Source organism: Panthera onca, chromosome B4 (genome assembly GCF_046562875.1).
Source record: "Panthera onca isolate mPanOnc1 chromosome B4, mPanOnc1 haplotype 2, whole genome shotgun sequence".
Taxonomy (NCBI): domain Eukaryota; kingdom Metazoa; phylum Chordata; class Mammalia; order Carnivora; family Felidae; genus Panthera; species Panthera onca.
In genome coordinates this window covers 108,042,470-108,068,475 of record NC_138345.1, presented here as the reverse complement: position 1 = coordinate 108,068,475, position 26,006 = coordinate 108,042,470, and the positions used below count along the sequence as shown (strand labels likewise).

The 26,006-nt window shown below is 34.2% G+C and overlaps 1 protein-coding gene across 5 annotated transcripts in view; it reads left to right on the top strand.

Annotated features, from left to right (window-relative positions):
- Positions 1-26,006, top strand: part of MGAT4C (MGAT4 family member C) — a 222,467-nt gene that overhangs the window by 169,892 nt on the left and 26,569 nt on the right. For 3 of the 5 annotated variants that reach the window (XM_060656843.3, XM_060656844.3, XM_060656842.3), the window contains 2 exons: positions 5,927-5,976; positions 22,913-22,998. The gene's annotated coding sequence lies outside the window, so the exon portion shown is untranslated. The remainder of the gene's footprint in view (positions 1-5,926; positions 5,977-22,912; positions 22,999-26,006) is intronic. The other 2 variants (XM_060656845.3, XM_060656846.2) reach the window with 1 other exon arrangement.

Sequence of the window (26,006 nt, the reverse complement as noted above, 5' to 3'; positions counted from 1 at the left end):
ACACTGTCTCAACCCAGCTCCTCAAGAAAATGATGGTTCCTTCTGAAGGGAGGAGAAATCAACAAAAGGTTGAACAAACATGTGAACAGAGAGATGAGTAGACCACAAAGAAAGGAATGGTGTGAACATAGGGGATGCTCAATCTTTGAGGAAAACGGAATGCAGCAGCATATGTTATGAATAAAATGTTTGTGTACAGTGTTATATTTTTCTAAATCAAGTCGTATTCCTAGGAAATGTGGATACATTTGAAAATGCTTTGTATAAACTTAACACTGTTCATTCATAAAATTGAAATTAGAAAGAATTTGAGGGAAAATGAAAACAGAATATGTTTTTTTTACATCTAAAAGATAAGCAAAATATTAAGTTGGATACTCAGACATGTTTTGTTAGAGTTGAATAATTATAATTACATAATTACTTATATTTTATAGAATTATATAAATTTAATTAGTTTGATATTAGTTTTAAAGAAAGCTACTTTGATTTTAAAATCTAGGAAATCCAGAAAATTTTCCCAATCGACATGTTGTATTTGCTTTCTTAACTTTTAGTTGTTATATTACTGCTTTAAATAGATTATCCATTTCACATACAGCATATTTTTGGTTAGAATAATATTGTTTTTTTAAATTTACACAAAATTTAACTAAAATGGATGTAGCTTAATAGAGTTAGTGAGTTATTGGCCAAACAAAGGCTTAAGTGAGTACTGAATTAGTTTAAATTATTCAGAAGAATGCTTGAATTAATTTTAATGGAAAAAAAAAAGTATTTGTTGAAACCATTGGGATAGCAAATCCATTGATGGATAACTATTAAGCAACAATTTTACTCAACTCGAGAGTATCTACAAATGGCTACTTTTCTCTACAAATGACTATTTCATTCCCATTTGTAGAGTCTGAATGAGTATGCCAAGGAGTTTGGCAAACAGACTGGGGAAAGGGGCAATGAGAGAAGAACTGAAGTTTAGAGAAAAGAGAATAAAAAAAAGATGCTTAAGTCACAGGGAAAGCTTGAATGAAAACAATATACCAGCTGGAGTTTGAGAAAAGAAACTCTTGCATACAGTTCTGGCAATATTACATCATCACGACTGCTGAACATTGATCCTTTCAGGTCATGGGAATCATGTGTGTTCCTGCTACAGAATCTAAACAGACGAACCAATGGGAGAAATAAGTTTAGATGGCACTTATAGATAAGGTGGTGTTCTCTTGGACATTCTAAACTCTCATTCTTATCAACGCCTTTTAAAATTTGTGGTTTATATCCTTTTCACTCCAATGTATTTACTCATAGAGTTCTCTTTATCAGGAATGTATTTTCATTTCTATGTGTCTGCTACCTATTTACAATTAGAGCTAATATCTTGTCACTAATAATTCAAATTATGTATAATTGTTCACATATACTTTATTCCTCAACTAAATGGTTAACTCTTTGTGCCCCAGAAACTAATCTTAGGCTAATTACTATCAACTTATTTCTAACATAGTTCTTTATGTAGATTTATAATTTGTAGCTGCAGTTTGAATAAATCATTACTCTCACCAAAAACATTATTAAGGATTATGATGTAAAACATGCTAGCAGGCACTGATGAAAATGAAAAATGTGCAAATATTTTAACAAAAACTTACTGAACACCTATTACCTGCCAACAGTGTATAAGACTCTGGGGATACAATTGTGAACCAAAATAAACAGGGTCTAATTTTTATTCTAAGAGATCAGAAAGATGTTAAATAATCATACTAGGTAATATGTAGTTAAAAATTGAGGTAAGAGCTCTGAAGAAAAGAAGCACAGTTGTTTCATATAGCTTTGAATTGTGTATTTTCTACCAGAGAAACCTGGTTTCATTCAAAACCAGAGGTTTTTTTGTTTGCTTGTTTTCCCTACATACATTTTACACTACATATATTTCTCCAGAGATTATCTTTTCAATCACATGAGGGAACCATACTCCACTTCCTGTAACTCTAGATGGACCTGTGCTCTAAGTGAACCTAATAGACGACGTCCAATGTGCTTTTTGACTGTGACAGAGTGTTCTGGGCCCTCTTCTCTGTTTGACTTTTCTGTCGATGTTTTCTGTGGATGTCCACAGGGAATTCTCAGCTCCAGTGTCCTAGGTGAGCCTACATGGCAAGCCACACACTACTGAGAGGGAAAACATCTAGCTTTTTCACTTTGAAGGTTGGAAGATCACCAATTTGCCTTTTAGTCATCTCATCTATAAGGAACACAATTTTCAAGACTGAGCAAATGATTTCCCAAATGCTGTAGGCACCAGACTTTGTTGTAAAGGTTTAAGTTACAATAATAACAACAACAAAAGTCACCGTGGCTAATCATTTCCTTTAGAAGTCAACTAACACATGGGCATTCACATGGGCAGAACAAAGTATACTGGCCCAGAACTGACACTCTTCATAGTTCCCCAAAGATCTTTCACTTTGCTTGGCTGACTCTGCAACTCCAGTAAAGTGCAGCCAGACTCTAGTAAAAGAAATCAAGTGAACACTTTGCTTCCTCTTACTTTTGCTGCCGTTTTCATTTCACCACCCAGCTTACAGATGAAATCTATTCCTCAGCAGGCAATGCTTGCACAAATGAAAGATAAATGTTTCTTCTATATAGGACAGATCAGTGAGACTCATAAAATATTAATGATGAAAGCTTTGGGAATTCAGTATATCCCTGACCATAGGTTTTTCTTGACAGTGAAGCACAGTCACTTTTAACGAATTTTTTTTTTCTGTAAGATTCCTATCAAGAATGATATGAAGGGAAAAGAATATATGATTTAAGATTCAGATGAGCATAGATTTTTTTTTGAGAAAGGTAATTTTTCCGCCTTTCATTTTCCCTCATGTTTTGTGTTCCTTATCTGCCGTAAATTTCACTGAGTGATGTTGTGTGGTTGATTTGACTCTTGGAGCTGCTCCTGTGCCCATGAAGAAAACTGCTTGGGAATAGTACAGAAAGTACACATTTATTATTATTTAACATGCAGTATAGTAATAGCTGACATTTGTGTAACTGAAGCAATTTATTTATCCAAAAATTTAGGATGTGTTGCGTGTGTATTCAAATATTTATCAGTAACAAGGAACTCTGAATTTTTTCAGAAAATCAACATACAGATATTTTTAATCTGATGACATTTTGTTGTCTTGAAAATCCTTCCATAACCATTACAAGTTTATAGTTGTTTTTAGGGTTACTATCTCCCTGTAGAATGCTTAGTTGATTAGCCTCACCTTGAGATTTTTTCCAATATATGCTTTCACTTTACACAGAAATGAAGTTTGCTATTATGACAGGCTGAATAATTACATTATATATTTAAAAATGTATATTTATATGTTAAATATTTAAATATCTATATTAAATATTTGAAGCTTGAATATTGGAAATGGTCAAGAATAATAAAATAATTCCATCAACTAATTTTTTTTAATTCTTTGAAATTTCTGTGCTAACAAAATTATTTGTAACATGATTCAAAATATTTAATCACAATAAAGAACAGAAGTATATAAAATTAACTATTGTTCATAATAATGCCTCAGAAAGAAGAAAATCACTCATATATATTATAATTTAAGTTACATCAATAATGCCATCTAGTATGTTAAATATCAAATAGGATAAATTCTCATAGTAATAACATTATTTTTATATCAAAATAATATTTATAAAAAGAAAACATATGACTTAATACACTCAGAGAAATTATCTTTACTTAATTACCCTTTACTTAATTGAGTATTTTTTTTCATGTATATCTCTTCTCAGGTACACCTCTGGATATTTTTCCTTAGAATATATGAGCAATTATCAGCCAAATATAATCCTTATAAACCACTAATAAGCCCAGGTCTTGTGTTTTCAGTGTATGTTTCAGTTTCCATTTGGTGATCTGCATACAAGGTTACATCATCAGATTCCATTTGTTAATCAGCCTTTCAGAAAATTCATCAGTTCTTACTGTAGAAAAAATCAGATCTGTTAAAATCTATCTTGAAATATAAGGTCAGATCACTAGTAAGTGGAAACAGTCAGAAGGCATAGATCATTACAAGACATTATAAGACATCCAGGTCTTGAAGGATGTTATACAATTTTCAAAACACATACAGTTCTTTCATAATTGCCTGATCATCTGATTACCACTTCTAGTGTCTGGACTCCTATCATCAATGTGTTCCATCCATAAATTTAAAAACATAAAGTCCATAGTCCAAATGCCGTGTTGTGGCCAAATACCAAAAGCTTGTTAAAACTTGACTTACTGTTACAGTGTTCTGCAGAGCAAATTTCTTGGAATCTGTAGTGAGGCCTCTTTTTTTTTTTTAATTTTTGTTAATGTGTATTTATTTTTGAGAAAGAGAGAAAGCAAGAGCAGAGGAGGGACAGAGGGAGACACAGAATCCAAAACAGGCTCCAGGCTCTGAGCTGTCAGCACAGAGCCCCATTTAGGGCTGGAACTAACCGTGAGATCATGACCTGAGCAGAAGTCAGACGCTTAACCAACTAAACCACACAGTCTCCCCTATAGTGAGACCTCTTTAAATGCCACCTCCTTTCTGCCTGACCCTAATGATTGAGTGGTAATACCTCCATATTGACAAATAAGTTTATTTGAAATAAGATTATCAGAATGACTACTACCATTTTAAAGATCAATCTGTGGGACACCTGAATGTCACAGTCCATAGAGTGACCAACTCTTGATTTTGGCTCAGGTCATGATCTCATGACTATAAGATCTCCCTCTCTCTGTGCCCCTCCCCCGCTCGGGCAGGTGCACATGCTCTCTCTCTCACAAAATGGATAAATAAACTTTAAAAGATCAATCTAGAATTGCAACTATTCTTGCCATATGTGAGAGCTACAGTATTAAAAATGGAGGAAAACTACAGATATCCCAGTGAAGGTGAGTATGTAATTGAGCACAGAACATCTAAACAGAGATGAAAAAAGAAAAACCCAAAAAACTAATGGAGATACCAGGCGAGACAGAGGAATTTGTGCTTTAAGAGCATATGAATTTTCAAACTCCAGAAAATAACATTATTGTCTCCTTGGAAGTAACTACATAGCCCAGAGAAGCACTGAATTTTTAAAAAATGTATATAAATAGTACTTTTAAGTGTAGTCAAGAAAAGTAATGCAAAATAACAACATATTTGTTACTCAAAATATCTTTGCTCAAAGAATGCCCACATGACTTTTAAAGACATTATCTTTAGAGACTTCTCTTCATGTTCTCATTTTCTTATAGCTGCACAGTTTTCTTCTGAATAACCTTGTTACATGGTATGGCGAACTGCAGTAGCAAACTGTGTTCCAGGCAATGAATTTCTAATGTTATAGCAAAAACATTCTCTTGAATATTGTAAGCCTTTATACATGATGGAAAAATCAGTAATGTAGACATTCGTAACAAAGTACCCTGTGCACTTTTTAGGTGAAGTGAAGCTAGGTAATATGGACTGAAGTTATTTTCAAAAGGCAAATAATCCTGTGCTTAAATGAAATACTATAAAATATATCTAATTTATTTACTACCCTGAAAAAAGCAATTGTAATGTTAAAAGAGATATATATATATATATATATATATATATATATATATATATATATATATATATATCTTTATATTGTATAATATATATTTCAAGCATTTAACTACTTTTAAATAATTTTACTTAATGTAAAGGGATAGGCTATGATATACAACAAAGTTAAAATATGTATATATTCTGTCAATTTAGAAAATATTAATAAATATGAACATAATGCAACTGCATGGGAAATAACAAATTATCTAGAATATGTTTATTTTACTTTTATTAATAATAAACCAGAGGAATATATTAGTAATACTGGACTTTCTTTTTTATAGTGTATCATCATTTTCTGTACAGGACAGATTATGACAGCTTCTCTCTTAAGGTGAGATTGGTTATCTGTCACTCACAGTAAAATTCTGAGGAGCTACAATTTTTTTGTATATTATCAAAGCTATTTCATAAAGTCAAACTCATGCCTAAATTGGAGCTATTTGCTCATTAATTTTATGTAAGCAGATTTTATTCTTTCAATACTACTACTTTCACAGTAAAAACTCTAGAGGATGTTTATTGGAAATTTACGAGTTTATCAAAGCATGTATTTTGATATTTTGAATTAAACTTGGAAACATATTGACACTAGAAGAAAAAAAAGGTCATAGAACAAAATTACAGTATACAACTAACACAATTAAGGTATCTTCCAGAGTGTATTAATATCTTTAAATCCTTCCTAAAATACAAGTATCTTAGAATATCTTAATTCTCATGAGCCATCCAGATTTTTGTGTTAATGTTATATGTATTTTTGCTCTATTATTCCAAAAGTTGAAATTATTATTATAGTTTTGTAAATTAATATTATGGAGGATTTACTCACATATTTCTCACTTTCTTTTCGCTCCATTCTTTCTTATCAGAACTTCCACTTTATCTCCCTTTGTGAAATATGTTCTTTCAATTTTCTCTTAGTGAACATGATTCAGGTTTTTTTTTATTTTGTCTGAAAGTACCTGTATTTTGCTCTCATTATAGTAAATTAATATCCCTGGAATGTGAGTCTAGATTGTCAATAATTTTTCTGACACCATTTAAGGTTTTATTCCACTGTTTTCTGGAGTCTATTTATTATTGGAAAGTCAACTCTCTGCCTAATTGCTATACCTGTGTCTGAAATTTGCTATTTTTCTCTGGTTGCTTTTAAAATCTCTTGATCTTTGGTGTTCTGAAGCTAGTTATGATGAATCTAGGTACAGTTTTTATATATCACACTTCAGATTTATTAGCCCTACAGTATCCGAGCAGAGATGTTTTTTTCAGCAATTCTGGAATTACTCAGTCATTATCTCTTTTAATGTGGCCGCTTCCATTTTTCTCTATTCTTTATGTCTCTTAATTTTTTTCCAAATCATTTCATAGTTTTTTTTTATTTTTAAGTTTATTTATTTTGAGAGAAAGAAAGAAAGAAAGAAAGAAAAAAAGAAAGAAAGAAGGAAAGAAAGAAAAAGAAAGGTAGGGCAGGGAAGGGCATAAAGACAAGGAGAGAGAGAGAATCCCAAGCAGGCTTCGTGCTCTAAGTGCAAAGCCAGACATGGGATGGGGCTCAAACTTAAACGATGAGATCATGACCTGACCTGAAATCTGGAGCTGGATGCTTGACCGACTAGCCACCAAGGTACCCCCATCACATAAATTTCTTAATGCCACGTTCTTTGAATCCATAACCAATTCACTGTGTTAATCTACATTTGTGACTTGTAATTAATCTCATTTTATTCTTTTTTTATACCCTTGTGTTAACAAATTCCATTAGAGGGTTTTACAGATTTAATATTCTCTTCTTTCTTTTTCTCATGTTCAAGCCAAACCTCTAATCTGTGGTTTTGATTGTACTCTCTGTTGTTCCTGGTTGTTTTCACTTATAAAATCCTATTTTGTTTGTGTGTTTTTGTTTTTGAATACAATCTCAGGTATGCGGAATATTATTGATGGGAATTCTTTAAGGCTAGATTTGGAGTTCTATTCTTAAAGTACAGTACTTGCTTTTACCAGTCCCCGACAGGGGCAAGGAGGCAGCTAAATGCTCTGTTTTAGGTTTTTAACTCAACAAACAGCATGGGTTCATACTTCAGATCTGTGATGAGGACTAACTTGTTAATTCTTTGTTTTTTCTCTCCAGCCAGCACTTAGGACAAGATTTCATTTCAGAATTATTTTCCCCATGAGGTTTATTTCTCATTTTATCTGGAGAAGGGACTTTTATGCTTTTCACTCTGTTCCTCATGAAACAGTCAAAAGGGAAGCTCAAGCTTTCTAAGAATTGCTAGAAGTTCTCACCTAGAAAGCTGGCTTTGGAGATGACTTACCTCTCAGGGTTTCTGCTTTTACTTTTATATGAGTCTCTACAGATTTCCTTTTTATTCATATCAGATCAAGGATACTTAAAAATATATATACAGATGTGTTTGTACATAATTTTATTTTAATTGTATTTATCTTTTCATCACAAGCTTACTCTGGCTGTAAGATTCAATATACTGGCTTGAAGCAGAAAATCAAGTGTTGTGGGTCTATAAAGATGCTAATACTTAATTCTTTACACTTGGTAGAGTGTAAATGGTAATATTTAGCAGAAAAATCTGTTAAAACTTTAATTCAAGCTATTTTCCTTCCTAGACTTTGACCTTTCCCTTCCATCATTCTGATATGCTTCTGTTACTTCTTTCTCTTTCCTGAAGCAAGGACTTTATCACATTAATCTTGCTAAATTATTAAACCCTGTCAAGAGAAAGAGAGTACAGTTTTTGTTTGAATCTGCCTTTGAAGAAAATAAAAGAAGCATAATTTGTGTTCCTCTTCTAATCTCTTAGACTCTTCAAATGCACGATATTAATTTTATAGCCTTTGAGATTCTTGTAATTATCATTAATGCTTACTGTTTAACCAAGTGGGCAATTCATAAAATACACATTCAGGCTCTCTAATGAAGTTACCCATATGGTAGCTGGAAAAGGGAGCTAAAAATGGCAATGCACATACACAAGTGTTTTCTTTTCTTTATTCATGTGAAAGATGTATATATAAAGTCACTGTTGGTGGCACTTTCTGGTGTAAACATTTCAAAAATTTCTGTTTACTACCTTTTGAGGCTGGCACTTTCACACTGGTTTAAATCAGCCAGATTTACTTGTAGAAAATAGCATTATGTTTATGTGTTATGTGTTTTTTTCAATAAAATCCTTTTTATTTTACCTTAAACTGTACCACATGGTTATTTTCTTGTCTGTATTTTCAAAAAAGATGTGAAAATATCACTGCAAAAAAATTCTATTTATAACAGGCTGTCCTTTGAGGGAAGAAGGAGGAGATTTTCAAACTAAATTCCAATCCATCAGTACTGAGTTCATTTTCATAAGCTATTTTGTTTTCTCAATTTTTATTTTTACAACAGTATGTAGGAACAATTAGAATTAGCAGTAATTTGTGTCTTCCCAAATATTTGTAGTGCATATGGTTCCTTTTTCCTTTTTTAAAATGTTTATTTATTTGAGAGAGAAGGGTAGGGGCAGAGAGCAAGAGCGAGAGCAAGAGTGAAAGAGAGAGAGAGAGAGAGAGAAACCCAAGAAGATCTGGGCTCTCCGTGCAGAGCTGACACAGGGCTCCATCTCACGAACAGTGAGATCATGACCTGAACTGAAATCAAGAGTGTGATGCTTAACCGACTGAGCCATCCAAGTGTTCCCATTTTTCCTTTTAATTAAATTGAGAGGTAGAGCCCTTTTAGAACACTTTCTGTTTATTGCCACTACTCCACTTCCTATGGCTCAGCCAAAGAGTTAATAACAACGTATGAAGCAGGAGAAGGTATGCTATTCAAATACAGTGGGATTAGCCAGTCTCCAGTGAGATATTTTAGTGCACGGTCGTGCGTTGCAGTATGAACTATCAGCCTACAGAAAAAGTTAGCCCTTCATAATTCTTTCATCACAGTAGATATGTGATCCCACATTACTGTCTGTTCTTTCCAATAAATATGGACTCCTCAGGAACTGATCAGTCATCTTGTTACTTTTGATTTTATTTCTTCATGTAATGTTAAGAGTAGTGAAACATTCTCAGTTCAAAATGTCTTAATTTTGATCTTAATATGATAAAATTTATGAGCAACTTCCCCTTTCCAAGGGCAGCATTATCACAACACCATCGAGAGTCTTCAACCTTCAACCTCAAACCAAAATGAGAAAACCTTTATGAACAGTCTCTTAGTTAAAATTCTCAGCTTCTATGTTTCCACATTCCATAGAAATTACTGCTTTGCGTAAAACCAGGAAGTAAATATTTCCTTACAGATTAAATACCTCAATATTGATCAATATTTTTGCATGTGTATTGGAAAAGGAGGAAGCCCATTTTGTAATTATAAAATAATCAGGCTGAGAATGACTCTGTTACTGACAATAATGAAAGCGTGTCCATGGTCTATGGATTTCAAGCTTTATAAATACACAATATACTAGAGGAATTATGTCATGAGGGAAAAGAACAGTGACTTACTTGAAGAACAACTTCTATTCTCATAATGGAAAAATGCCACAGAAACAAAAAAAAGTAACCTTTTCTGAGTGGTCTCTGCACCTCAAGCAAAACTAGGGCAGGCTTGTTCTGTGGTAGTAAGAGTTCTAGGAGGGAGAGTTGGAGCATGAAGGGCCTACTGAGTTCTAAGCTTAAAATTGCACACTATTAATTCTATAGCATTCTTTTAGCCAAAATATATTAAAAATTCAGCTGGCATTCATGTGTGGGAAAGAGACTACACCTCTTGATGGGAGACGTTGCAAAGTCATGCTGAAGAGGGAATACGTACAAGGACGGGTAAAGAATTCGTCACATTTTGTCAGCCAATCAACCTAGATTCACAAAAAACATAAGGTAAAAGTAATTCATTGCCTCACTTTCAATTAATTTAACTTTGTTCTACATACTCCAGAAATCTGGAAGGACATATTTAGAAATAATAGCGCTGCCCTCTAAAATTCATTAGTAACATTGGCTTTACCCTGTAAATGCTTAGGTGTAACCAGTGTCTTAGATATAACAGACCTAAGAGATAGGTTCATACTAAAAAAAAAATACCTAAGACATTGAAATTAAGGACAATTTTGCTCATTTCTTAATTTATAATAAGAAGTATAAGTATTATTCAAGATACACACACACACACACACACACACACACACACACATATGCATAATCAGCAAAATCTCTCACTATAGCCAAGTAATACTAAGCATACCACAGATATGCCATCAAAATTCACTTTCACAGAGACCAGAAATAGCCAAAATGCATCACTTGAGCACATTTCTTCCTTATAGGCAGACAAATATAGAAATCAGAATGGTAGAGGTGCCTGGGTGACTCAGTCCGCTGAGCATCCAACTTCAGCTCAGGTCATGATCTCACCGGTTCATGGGTTCAATCCCCACATCAGGCTTTGTGCTGACAGCATAGAGCCTCCTTTGGATTCTCTGGTTCCTCTCTGTCTGCCCACCCCCTTCCCCTTCCCCTCAAAAATAAACTGTAAAAATTAATTTAAAAAAAAATGAAATCTGAATGCTTTTCTCTGATTATCAAAATACTCAATAGAAGATTGGCTGAGTAAAGATCTAATGACACTAAGCCAGGAAAGGCACATCTGATATTTTTATTTCTCTTTTCTAACAGGATGGAAAATGCTAAAGTGTGTATACTGCATCTCTCTCTATCTCAGAGATAACCATACTATTAAGGATAAAAATACCAAAAATTTTTTTCAGCTTGAGCTCCCTTTCTGAATCAGCTGTTGCATACTCATATATCTAGAATCATATAGGTAATATAAATGAGTGATGCAGTTCGATATTAAAATATTAAGAAATTGGAAAAAATTAAATAAATAAAATGAAATATTAAGAAATCAGGGAGACAGGAGATTGCAGGAAACTGGAAAGAACCTTTCTTATCTAAATGGAATTAGCAATTATTCAGGTCTAGTGGATTGTTGCCATGTGATAATGAAAGCCCATTATTACTACTCTAATTTAAAAATAAATCTAGATATTTATCTCTCTATTATATATGTATATATTATTTTACTTATTGCATGGACCAAGCCAATCCTGTTAGAACCTAGATTCTTCCTTCAATGGCTATTGTTGTGAAACCTACATTAACTGACTATTGCAGATGTCACCATGAAGTTCCTGGGTTGTGAGCTTGTTTCTATTGATAAGTTGCTTTGTTATTGATGTTCATACATATTGATATTAATGTATGAATATTGATATTCATACATATTCATAATCTAGTCTTGCTCTCTCTTTAAAAATTTATGCAGTATTTTGCTCTCATGCATTAAAGTGTAGGAACATCTTAAGCAGATTTAACTCAAAATAAATAAAACTGTAAAAAGTCAGCAAAAAACAGAGAGAGAGAGAGAAATAAGAGAGAAACAGAAATAACTTTTAACATACATTTGCATGCTGGCAGTTTTGCTCACCATTTCATTTGGTCTACCCCACTGTGAACCTGAAAATGAAATGGGAGATTTAAGTCACTATTCCCTCAGTTATTTTTAGCTCCTGCATATGAACATCTTACTCACCAAAGGGAGTGTGATTCTAGAGTATAAAATGTATGTTATTTCATGACTGAGGCCTAAACCCCAAAGGATTACTTTTGGTACTCAATAGAAAAAGCACAATTGTTTATAGCATGGGGAAAACCACTGATTATGGTGAAACCTATTTTAGACAGGGTATCAATCTTAAGTGTATCATGAAAGTCCTACTTCTCCCATATTTGATTATCCATGTTTTATGCCTTAGTTGGTGACTTTGAATTTAATGGCTAACATGAAACACCATGATTTTAGACTCTAAGGTCATTCGAACCCTTTCAAATTGTATAACATTGACAATCAGGAAACCTCAGTCTAGTCTCGGTCCTATCAGTAACAAGTTAAATCAGTCACTTGGGGACGCCTGGGAAGCTCAGTCAGTTAAGCGTTCAATTCTTGGTTTCTGCTCCAGGTCGTAATCTCAGGATTTCGCGAGTTTGAGCCCCGCATGGGGCTCTGTGCTGATAGGGTCAAGCCTGCTTGGGATTCTCTGTCTACCTCTCTCTCTTCCCATACCCGACTCATGCTCTCTATGTCTCTCTCAAAATAAATAAACTTAAAAAAATAAATCAGTCACTTGGACTCTCTAGTATTGATTTTTTTTTCTTCTGCATAAAGTTATGGTTGGGCTAATAATCTTCACACTTCTTCATAGCTTGAATATTCTCATTCAATAAAGTATGCTTTGAACCCTAGTAAATGACAAATGTTTTTTTTTCCAGATTATAATGTAATTAGTATTCTATTAGAAAACAATGCATAGATATATATTACACCTAATCAATTTTTGGTTTTACCTCTTCAACCTTATTTTGAAAATAAGCAACCCAAAACTTTGTTCATCGTAGATTTCTCAGCAAGTGTTTCTTGGTCATCGATACCAGAAAACTTTTCCATTTAATGAGCTTTATCTGTGTAGGACCACCTGTACAGATAGTAATACTTACAAGTATTAAGACACATTATAAACCTCAGCTCAAATAGCCAATGAAGATCTGTGCCATAGACTGACATCCTTTTTATTCCACAATCAAAGAGATTTCAACTTCAGTATCTATCTACAGACACAATGTCTTAGACCATTCTGGCTGCTATAACAAAATACCACAGATGGGAAAGTTGATAAATAACAGACATTTATTTCTTGCAGTTCTGGAGGCTAGAAGTCCACGATCACAGTGCCAGTATGGGCAAGTGAGGATCCTTTTCAGGGTTGCAAACTTCAAGTCATATCCTTACATGGTGGAAGGAACAAGTTAGCTCTCTGGGCCTCTTTTATAAGGGCTCTTAATCCCATTCATGAGAGCTCCACTTTTCTTACCTAATCACCTTCCAAAAGCCCTACCTTTTAATACCATCAATTTGGGCATTAGATTTTCAATATATGAATCTGGAGTAGACACATCATTCAGACCACAACACACAAATATGATACAAATGGTTCACACAAAATTTTTTCTTTTCAGGGGCGCCTGGGTGGCGCAGTTGGTTAAGCATCCGACTTCAGCCAGGTCACGATCTCGCGGTCTGTGAGTTCGAGCCCCGCGTCAGGCTCTGGGCTGATGGCTCGGAGCCTGGAGCCTGTTTCCGATTCTGTGTCTCCCTCTCTCTCTGCCCCTCCCCCGTTCATGCTCTGTCTCTCTCTGTCCCAAAAATAAAAAAAATAAAAAATAAAAAAAAAAACAAAATCATTTAAAAAAAAAAAAAAATTTTTCTTTTCATTACTTAGCACTGGATTTCAAAATGTACAAACGTAAATATCAATTTTTACTCTATAACTTAATAGTTGAGTGAATGTGGGCAAATTGTTTAAGTATCTGAGTCTCCTTTGTCTTTTCTGTAAAGTAGCAAATGACTTAAAGCTATTGTCATCTCTTTCTTTTTTCCCTTTGCAAGTTGTGGTCATGAAAGATGATATTTCCAACATAGGAAGACATAAACTCAGATTTCCAGAGTGCTCTTTTTATAGGGTCAGAGGCACAACAAATGTCTGTCCAAGTCAATTGCTACTTGTAATTAAGAAATGTGGTTACTATTGTTGAATGATTGTTTCTAAACTGTTCATCCAAATACAATTATACGCAATTAAAATTAACCCCTAGACATGTTCTATGTCATAATCATTAGGCATTCACAGTTCTTTTTAATGTTAATGAGACTTACACTCATTCAGCAATGAATAAAAGGAAAACTCTAAGCCAGGATTGAATTTCAATACAGCTGTTTTTTTAAGGTTCCATATTACCTGTAAATAAAGTGTTATCACTAATATCATGAACAATAGTTTTAAATTAGATAAGTGGTTCCCTCCTCCCTGAAGAAAATTATTCCAAAGAAACAATAAATTAATTAATAATCTTCAAGAAATATTCAGCAAGTTCTGACTTCCTCTTTTTTCCTGGGACCCAGCCTCCTGACATTTTGTAAAGCAGGAAATTGTGATTGCCACAAGTTGCAGAAAAGAAATTGTGTGCTCACACAGTACAAGATTGATGGTTTTACCAGTCCAGATCTCTCCCCAAGTAGTTGAATAGCAGTTTGTATGTTCCTAAATAGACTATTTACAAAGCAAACCAAAATCATATTGTAACAGCAACATTTCCATCTAATTCTCATTTGTGATGGCAGAGTCAGCCCCACACTTTGAATTGGCTATGCCCCGTTTGTAGTACTCCTTTCTTCCCCAAGACTCACACTACTTTTTGATTCTGTCTTTTTTGACCTGACATTGACATTTACATTTGCCTTAAACTATGACAAGTCTTGATAGAGCTGGAGACCTTTTCTAATCTATTGAGTCATTCTATTTAATTCAATGTTTGACTCCAAGGCTGGACAAATAAAAATATGTGCTGTTATTGATGTAAAAGGCGTACAGAGCTTATGTAAGCACAGAATCAACTCTTTATTACTACCAGTGAAGAATAATAAAAATAATCCATAAAAATTACATTTGGCTAAAGAAAGTATAGAGTACTTTTATTACATATGATTCTATCTTAGAATCATCAATAAATTCAGCATTTACTTATTTAGAGTCTACTTGGTCCCTGGCACCTGGTACCTGGCACACAGATTTGTACATTTAAAAATACACAATTTCCGTAAGTTTTGAAATAGATATGGGAATTAATGTGAGCAGTCTATTCAACTGATGATGTCAGGAGAAGACATTGATCTGATATACTTTTTCTGAGTGTGTACCAAGTTCTAATTGCTTTGTTATCTCATTTCATCAAAGAACTAACCCTTGAAATCAAGTGTTAATGTGCTAACTTTACAGCAAAGACCTTGAGGATTAAGACCTTGCCTGAAATTACAGTCATAAGTAGACAGTCCAGAATGAAAATTCAGATGTATCTGGCTTCCAAATTCTCTCTTTCAACTAGATGCAGGAGGAGATTTGGAATTGAGTTTGAAAGATGAATAGAAGTTAATTAAGCAGGCAGGGAGAAAGTAATTGCGGGCACAGTCCACAATAGTAACAAAGGCACACGTGATAAAGTGAGTGGCATAATTTGGGAAGCAAGTAGGCTCTTCAGCTATGATATTGGTTCCTGGAATGGAACCCTGAAAAATAGAGTGGAAATGTAGGCTGTAGCCAAGTTGTAATACACCCAACATGGAATGACAAGAAGTTATAAGTCATTGAAAGGTTTCAAGTGGGTAAATAGAATTGTAATAAATCTTTAGAAAAATAATGCTAATAACAGTATGGAAGATGAACTGTAGGAATGAGTGGTTGTGGCAGGGCAATTAAGTAAAACCCTGTAGCTACAAACAAGGGCTCCTAAGACCGATCAATTCTTTGTGCCAATCTATTCTAGAGTAAGTTTAAAAATTAAATACATAAATTTACAAAGGACATATCTCTCTGCCTGGCGAATAATGATCCTCCAAAAATATTAATTGTTGTTATGTTATTTTGGAAATAGATATTCATTTAACAAACATTTGTTGAAGTCTTACTATGTGCCAGGAGCTCTTCTAGGAGCAAGGGATACTGCAGTGAACAAAACAGATCAAGTTCTTACTCTGCAGGGCTTATCTTCTCTAGAGGGAGGAAGTGAGTCAGAAAAAAAAAGAAAAAAGAAAAAACAGGAAAATGTCAGAGACATTTCTGAGATGGAATTGACTGAACTTGATTACATACTGCATGTGGGATGGTGTGTGTCATCAGTGAGGACAACAGAGGAAGAGTCAGGAAAGATGCTGAGATTTTTACTTCAGGCAACGGCGCAGAGGCATTGTCTTGTCATTAGACAAAATAAGAAAATAGACCCAAGAACACGTGTGGGCAGAGTTGAGGAGAGGAACCGGAAATGAATTTGATTTAGAACATGCCAAATTACAGATGTCTGTACAACCAGGCAGAGATGATGGGCTCTGGAAATTGGTTTCTGTAGATGCTATACTGTAGTGGAGCAGAAACAATTTTGTCTTGGTGATACATCTGTCTCTCTAACCCCCAGCAGAACGGTGGTGCATACTGAACATGGGCTTAACAATTTTGCTGTGGAGGGGCGCCTGGGTGGCTCAGTCAGTTGAGCGACTGACTTTGGCTCAGGTCACGATCTCCCAGTTTGTGACCTCGAGCCCTGCGTAGGTCTCTGTGCTGACAGCTCAGAGCCCGGAGCCTGCTTCTGATTCTGTGTCTCCCTCTCTCTCTGCCCCTCCCCCACTCATGCTCTGTCTCTCTCTGTCTCAGAAATAAATAAACACAAAAAATTAAAAAAAAACAATTTTGCTGTGAAAAATAATAAATGTACATTTTGAAGAAAAGACTCTCTGTGACTCCATGAGTAACTTCAGTGACGATTGTGATAAGAAGTTCCCTTCTGCTTTCCATCTTTGCTGATATTTGACTACATCACCTCTCATTTAGATGCAAGAGGCAAACCTTGACTGGTTGTCTAACTTGTTGAGGTTACAGTTTCCCTTGGGTAAGAGCAGTATTGTTCTTTTCTAACCATAGCTTTGCTAAGCAGACATACTATTAAGCAGAGTGTAAGTTCATATTTAATCAGAATTTAAGATTCTCCATTAAGAGGCTCTAAGCTTCTTGGTGGGAAATATTATATTCATATTTGCATCGTCATGCTTTATCCAGATACATAGTAGGGACAAAAAACGTGGCAAATTAATAAATGAAGAATTAAAAAAAACAAACAAATGTTATATAACACAAGGAAATGGATACCCCAAAACCAAATTGTTGTAATTCTTCACATAACACTATCTGAATAAAAATACTCAACTGATTTTGAAGATTTCTTCTAAAAATGTAATTCTGCTACTAAAATTTGACTGTACTGAAAATAAGTAAGTATATCATATGAAGAGATTACTTTTTGGATATAACAACAACATTTTCTTTTTTTTTTAATATTTTAATGTTTATTTTTGAGAAGAGACAGAGTGCAAGCAGGGAGGTGTCAGAGAATCCAAAGCAGGCTCCAGACTCTGAGGTGTCAGCACAGAGCCCGATGTGGGGCTTAAACTCACGAACTGTGAGATCACGACCTGAGCTGAAGTCAGACATTTAACTGACTGAGCCACCCAGGTGCCCCCAACAATGAACATTTTCAAATTAAATCACCAAAAAAACACAATGATTTTAAAGTAATTATACCATACAATAGAGACTACTTCATAGAAAGACCTATTAATGCAGAACAAAAGCTTTGGATTACTCAGACTGGTTTTACAATGTTTTTAGAATTCTCAGAAAATGAAAAATATCCAATTTGCACTGGAACTTTGATTTTTATCCAATTGATCCATCTCCCTGTGTATTTACAATCTTCATATTCAAACATCTACTTATTCCAATAAAAATAGAGATAATCTTCAATAACTAATAGACCTTATTTCCTTTATTTTCCCATTCCTGCTCCTTTGGTTTCAAAAGGCATACCCTCAAGTAAAATGGTTGCTCCATTACCAACCCATTGTCAATATTCCACTTAGAGTAATTTCCCCATGTCTCTGGATTTAGAGACTAATTTATTAAGCCTATTTTCTCATTCTAAGTCATTTTTCCTTTTCCAAATTAATCTCCAATCTCAAAAATGTACAAAATAAAATTTTTGTGATATGCCATTCTATGTTGAAATAACCAGGAAACTCCATTCATCCTAAATTCAAAGAAGGAGGAATATATTGTGATTAAGATCCTGGGTTCTCAGGGGCACCCTGGGTGGCTCAGTCAGCTAAGTGTCTGACTCTTGATTTTGGCTCAGGTCAGGATCTCTTCCCGTCCTGAGATTGAGCCCTGTGTCAGGCTCTGCGCTGACAACATGGAGCCTGCTTGGGATTCTCTCTCTCCTTCTCTCTCTACCCTTCCCCTATTGTTTCTCTCTCTGTGTCTCTCAAAAACAAATAACTAAACATTAAAAAAAAAAAAAAGATCCTGGGTTCTGAAATCAGCTGCCTTTGAGTTCCCTATCTGCATCACTTCCAGATTGTATATCTTTAAGACGGCTATTTAACCTCAATAAACTTGTTCGTACATGTATAAAATGACAAAGATATTAATGGTGCCTATCTCACAAGTTTTCTGTGACAATTAGATGAATTATAGCACATAAAATTCTTAACACAGAGCCAGCACTACTAAAAGCTCAATATGCTGGTTATATGTAAATTTGGAGATTGTCTGCTTTTTATGTTTGTACCATTGCCCTTTAAAAAACATCAGGTATTTTACTACTTCTTGTCTTTAATTAGTTCAGTCTTTTAAAGTGCCAATCAGATGACTATTACCATGTTTAATGCTGCAGACAATAATTAGAAAATTGAAAACACAGTGCTTGGTACTCCAGTTTGAATGATCAAAATTACACTGGTAAAAGTTTGCAATAATTACATGTAGAGTTAATATATAGATAAATTAGGGTGTGTAATGAGAGATCTTGGGTCATATCTTAGCTATAATATGACATTTTTTTCCTCTTATTTCCTTCACTAAAGCTTTTTGTCTTAATGTAATAATCCTCCTCCCAATCCCTAGAATCTCCCCTCAGGATCAAACTTTTGCATACAACATAGCAATCAAATTAGTAAAATACTGTGTTATAATTAGAAACACTTTCTTTGAAGTTCCACTAAAGGTTTCTTAGATTTTAATTGAAGAGATGCTTTTATCTGTGTTCTCGAATGATAAATTCATCAATTAAAAATCCACTCAAAAATTTTGGGGAACATCTCTGAGGTATATATTTTCCTAAGTAAAGTAAATACTTTGCCTCCAATGAGCCCATAGTTTATTAGGAGGAAATCAGGCAATGCTTCAAAAAGGAGCATAGGGGTGCCTGGGTATCTCAGTTGGTTAAGTGTCCTACTTCAGCTCAGATCATGATCTCATGGTTTGTGAGTTCAAGCCCCATGTCGGGCTTGGTACTGACAGCTCAGAGCCTGGAGCCTGATTCAGATTCTGTGTCTCCCTCTATCTCTCCCCATCTCCCCCACACACTCTGTCTCTGTCTCTCTCTCAAAAATAAATATTAAAAAAAATTAAAAGAAGGAGCATAATTTGAGCTACTGTGGTGTGAAGCATGGACCATTTGAGCAGACATAGAACACGGTGTTAAGAGGGTGCCTGGGTGGCTCATTGGGTTGAGTGTCCAACTCTTGATTTCAGTTCAGGTCATAATCTCACAGTGGTGAGATCCAGCCTCTACGTCAGGCTCCGTGCTGATAGCACAAAGTCTGCTTAGGAGTCTCTCTCTCTCTCTTTCTCAAAATAAAATAAACTTAAAAAAAAAAAAAAAACAACACGATGTTAGAGGTGGAATACTGTCAACTACTAAGGCAAAAGAAGGTGACAGGAGTTTTTAATGACATGCAAAAGAATTTGAACCACCAGCAAATGGAATTATGAAATGTCTCATGCTTAAGAATGACATGGTCATATTTGTTTTAAGAAAATACAGAGGAGTGTGACAGAGGGATCTGAAGAATGTAAGATATTCTTTAGAGACAACAGTTGATGGAGCATTTTTAATGGCATGTGTTTGATATTTTCTGAACTAGATACCCTTGCTTTTAAAGACTGGAAAACCTAAATATCTCAGGTCAATGGAGAATATGTAAAATCAAAAGTTATACTGATTACCGACCATTACTAACTACATATATTTTATGTTGATGAAATATTACTGCACATATACAATATTTTTCTAGGAAAAGATGAATATGCACATTAAAGTCTAAAATTGTTATTTCAGAGATGAGCTTAGCAAAGTGAAGTAAATTTTATCATTGGTAAATTCTCTGGAAAATTATAGTAAGAGCTATACTGATGGCTTTGGAGCATCTGAAAGATTCTAAACTGTTTTATGAATTATAAAATATTGTTATGTTTAACATAGTTTCAGTGTTACATGTATTCACATAAATTTCAAGTTTTTGTCTAATCACTGAAATGGATAATTTCCCATTGACTAGAATATTTTATTACTGGGCTAGCATTCTTAACCGATAGAAAGCAGTTAAAATGTGCAGTCTGTAATGACCTGTGTTCTCAATTAATGTTTTTCATTATATGAAGTTCATATAAAAAACATCCAAAAATTCTTGACAAGAAATAGAGTATATTATACTATATGATGTGATCTAAGTAATTAATTAAATATTAGAGTAGCCAATGGAGTACAAATGAGAAACTAGTGATTTTTAAAGTATAATTTTCATAATAAAATTATTAAAAAATACACAAGTGTCTAATTATCTTTAAATAATGCTTCTTGCCAGGATATTTTAAGTTAGTCACTAGCCATTGTATTTGAGGATACATGGAAGACAGGAAAAGTCTTTTAATGCTTGGTTATTGGAAGAGCCAATAGAAAAATATCTATGGAAATGCCTTTTGCAGCCTCTTTCACTGTCTGTTATGTTGCTGTTCAGTTTGCTTACGAGGTGTGGTAGTTTCAAAGTTAAAAATTCTTCATTTCCTGAGGGTTTCCTAATAACAGTTTATTATAGCTCTGTTTTATTACTATTTTTAAGAAGATGGACATATTTATTTGTAATATACTTAGAACTGGTTAATAATGATTTTAAGAAATCAAATTCAATGCAGATTGAAACATGAGTATTTTCTATGGAGATCACCTCCTATTCAGTAAATGGCACCATACATAAATGCATTGTTGTTACTTTAATTGGAAAGGACCCCTTTTAGTAATGTCTCTGGCTCTGGAAGAATTATAAACACACAAATTGGAAGAGCTAAGAAAGCTTATTTAACTAAGCTGTCAACAGCAATCTCTCAAATCTGCTTAAATTTATTGGGAGGCAGGAAGATCTATTTGAAATGCCGACAAGAAACACAGAACCAGTTCTAACAGTGTTACGTTTAATACACAGGGGTATATTACAAGGTTAAAGAGAGTTGGCAGTATGTATCATAAATGTAGCTACCCTTTGACCCAGCAATTTCACTTATAGGATTATATCAAAAATTATGCGCAATGGTATGTTACAAGATTTTTGTTATATCGCTGTTGAATTTTTTGTAATAAGGAATATTTGGAAATGACTTACAGATACATTTATTAGGAGAGGGCCCAATAAGTAAGTGTTTCAACTAGACCTACAGTTCAATAATTTTAAAAAATAAAGAACCCTATTTGTACTGATGAGAAAAGATTTCTAACGTATGTTAAGAAACAAAAAGACACAAAGCAGTACACATAATATGGTTCAGTGTATTTGTGCTATTTTAAGTAGAGCTGTGTGTGCTATGTCTGTGTATGGGTAGAAAAGGCCCTGGGAAATTAAGTTATAGAAGGAATGGTTATTTCTAGTAGGAACTTTGGAGTATGGTGGTTTACTGCTTCTATTTTTTATACATTCTTTCATTATTGTGTATTTAAAGAAAATGAATGTAATATAGTTTCTCTGTCTCACTCATTATGAACAGGACTTAGATACTTTGTTTATTGTAGCATTAGTTTTTATTTTATATTAGCAAAACCATGAGAGTTAAGGACATATACATGCTATCACAACTACAGACATATCTATGATACTATAAGCAATATTTCTCCTAATTTATCATGATACTTTCACTACTATGGGTCAGTATGGCCATTTGGTTTGAATCTCAACCAGTATGCAACCCTGGACAAGTTTGCTAAACATTCCCTAAAGCCTCTTTTTTCTTGATTAAAAAATGGATATCATAGTCTCTGCCTATTGAAGTTCTTGCAGGAAGAAAATAGACAGTGAATGTAGAAAGTCCTATAGCACGGTGCCTATCATATAATACATTTCCCTAAAATGTAGATTTTTTAGTGTTTGTTCATAGTTGATAGTCTATTTTCCTCAATAAATTATAGAATTCCTAAAACAACATATATAAATATTATTCAATAAATTGTATTTGCAAAAGTATTTAATTCTCTAATAACATTTTTAGCTATTGAATATAGAAATATAACTATTTTAATATAAAAGAGCCAGAGGTTAGCCTTGAAGAAACATATTTTATGTAATTCTTTCATTTTAATCGATTATCTGCACAATGCCATGAGTCAGTGATGTTTGGAGTACATGTGGGAAATAATGCAAAATAGATTACAAGAATGAACATAGGAAAATTGGATTTCACTGTTGAAATTATTAATTTCTTTCTCAAATGAGTTTTTCATTACAGATTTTCATTATGCACTCAGGCCATAGCTTCCTAATCAATAAAGTAATTCCTACCATGGGAGAATGAAAAGGAAGAGAGACTGAAAGGTTGGTATAAAAATTATATTTAAGGAACTGGTAATGAATCTAGATTTAAATTTACTTATTTCTTTTTAAAACCCCTTGACTGTTTTTAAGAAATCAGTAACCATAGGGAAAAGACAAAGTTTTGATTCTGTTTCCATTTGAGGGTAACCCAAATGAACTAATATTGTTATACCACTGTTAATATTACTAGATTTAATTATAACCTTGTGAGTCTAGGAATTGAAAAAAATTAAACTGATATATTAGAATTTTGTAAGATTTCTGATAACAAAGTGAAGGAACAGAACTGAGACTTTAAAATCCATTAAAAAATGTCAATTATACCATTGCTGTCAGTATCCCTAGGCCACAGACATTGCAGCTTTCCATTTGAACATTTAACTACAGAAATGACTGCTTCAATTTCACCAAGAGCAGGCTGTAGGATAGTTGATGATATTTGTTTTCCTGTATCTGAATTAGCACCGCTAGTCAACTTGAAATTTTGTATCAATCTAGCTCTATGAATTAGAATTTTATGGCCTAAGTTGTCCATTTAGATATTGAAGTACAGTTAGAAGAGTGTTTATAGAGGGGCGCCTGGGTGGCGCAGTCGGTTAAGCGTCCGACTTCAGCCAGGTCACGATCTCGCGGTCCGTGAGTTCGAGCCCCGCGTCAGGCTCTGGGCTGATGGCTCGGAGCCTGGAGCCTGTTTCCGATTCTGTGTCTCCCTCTCTCTCTGCCCCTCCCCCGCTCATGCTCTGTCTCTCTCTGTCCCAAAAATAAATAAAAAAGGTTGAAAAAAAAATTAAAAAAAAAAGAAGAGTGTTTATAGAAAGGAAAACTATCTTCCATAAAATTAATATATGAGCAGTTATTTTACAAAACATAAAAAGAGAAAGAAGAATTTAAATATTCTTCAGCTCAGAAAACATTTTTTACCTTTAGAACTAAATAATACCTTCTCATATTTTTGCTTCACTTTTTTTTGCATAACTTTAAACATATATTATACATAGCAGCACCTGGGTGGCTCAGTCAGTTAATTATCCAACTTTGGCTCAGGTCATGATCTCATGGTGTGTGAGTTTGAGCCCCGTCTGGGGCTCTGTGATGACAGCTGAGACCTGGAGTCTGCTTTGAATTTTGTGTCTCCCTCTCTCTCTGCCCCTCCCCCTCTCATGCTCTGTCTCTTTTCTCTCAAGTGTGAATAAACGTTAAAATTTTTAAAAAAATTTTATATGTAGAATTTGAGGTGCTTTTTAAAACAAATATGTTGTTTTAAAGGCTCTCTATGTTTATTACAGAAAACTAGGAAATACAGAGGAGTATAAAGAAGTAACAGTCACTCATACTTGTATGAAACACCTACAACCAATATTAATATGTCATTGTAGCTCTTTAATCTGTTTTCTATATGCATTTTTACAAAGTTAAAATTTTAGATGTATTTTAGAATAGTAAACATATAAGAACATTTATAGGTCTTAGATAAAACGGAATATGTGGAGGTGATTTATTGACAAATTATAATGGACATTTTCATTCAGGAAGAGTTTTAAAGATAGAGAAAAAATTTCATTTTTCAAGATTGTTGACACAGAAGTAATCTGTAAGTTACCCAACTCAACTCTACCTCTCCAAAAGCCAAAATTTGCTGGCAATTATGCTTGTAAACATCAAACAATGTAAATGTTATGGCCATCCGTAAGCATACACAGTTTGTGAATGGAAAAATTCAGTTACTGCTTTAAGTGGCTACAATGAATCATATATTCTACTTGAGCATTCATTGGGTGTAGTTTTATTAACATATTTCTTGATTCCAGAAAATTCAAAGGTATGAAATAGCAAAAGCTTTGTAGTATTTAATACAAAGTCCTGTTTCACCGCTCAGATTCAAAATCAACACGAGGATGCCTAAGTCCTATTGGTTTCTTAAATTCAGAATCAGAACTAAGGAAATGCTACAGTCCTGGGGCACCTGGGTGGCTCAGTCAGTTAAGCATCTGACTTTGGCTCAGGTCATGATCAAAAGGTTAAGATTTTTTTTTAAGATTTTATGTTTAAGTAATCTCTACATGCAACGTGGGGCTCCAACTTGCAAACCCGAGATCAAGAATCACATGTTCTACCAACTGAGCCAGCCAGGCTCCCCAAGAAGCACCTCATTTGTAGAGCTTTCTGATAAACTGAGTAGACTGGAATGCATAAAAAGTCAGAGAATCAGAAAGACCCGTCCTTTATCACACCTATGTATCACACCTTGCTATATATGGTCCCTGGGCACATCACTTAATCTATCCGATCTTTAGGTTTTTTATTTGTAATGTGAGAATAATCACGAAATATGTTCTTATCTACCCCATGAGTTTTGTGGAAGATTTAACAAAATTTTACAGCCCTCTGAGTCGGTTATCATCATCATCATCATCATCATTTTTTCTTCCCCACCACAACTCAAAACAGCTTTCATAATCATGATCTGCCTAAGCACTAACTCCTATATTCTTGCTAAAGTACTTAGTAAGTACTTTAATTTTTTTTTAATGGTTATTTATTTTTGTGCTCGTTTCAGCAGCACACATACTAATGTTTATTTTTGGGAGAGAGAGTGAGACAGAGCGTGAGCAGGGGAGGGCCAGAGAGAGGGAGACACAGAATCTGAAGCAGGCTCCAGGCTCTGAGCGGTCAGCACGGAGCCTGATGCGGGACTCGAACCACAAACCCTGAGAACATGACCTGAGACGAAGTCAGACACCTAACCGACTGAGCCACCCAGGCACCCTGCAAGTACTTTAAAGTACTCAATGTTGGCTATTATTGATTCCACACCAGCTAGCCCTTTTTAGCTCAATGGAAGGAAACTCGAGATCTGTAAGAGAATGATATTCTAAAAGAGAAGTTGGTAAATAAAGAACATTTCTTGTCTTAGCTTCCGTGTTGAAAAAACTGACTATGCTTTCTTCCCAATCCTCATCTCAAGTTTTACTATTTTAACAGTCCATGACAGGAAACCTGCTTGTCAA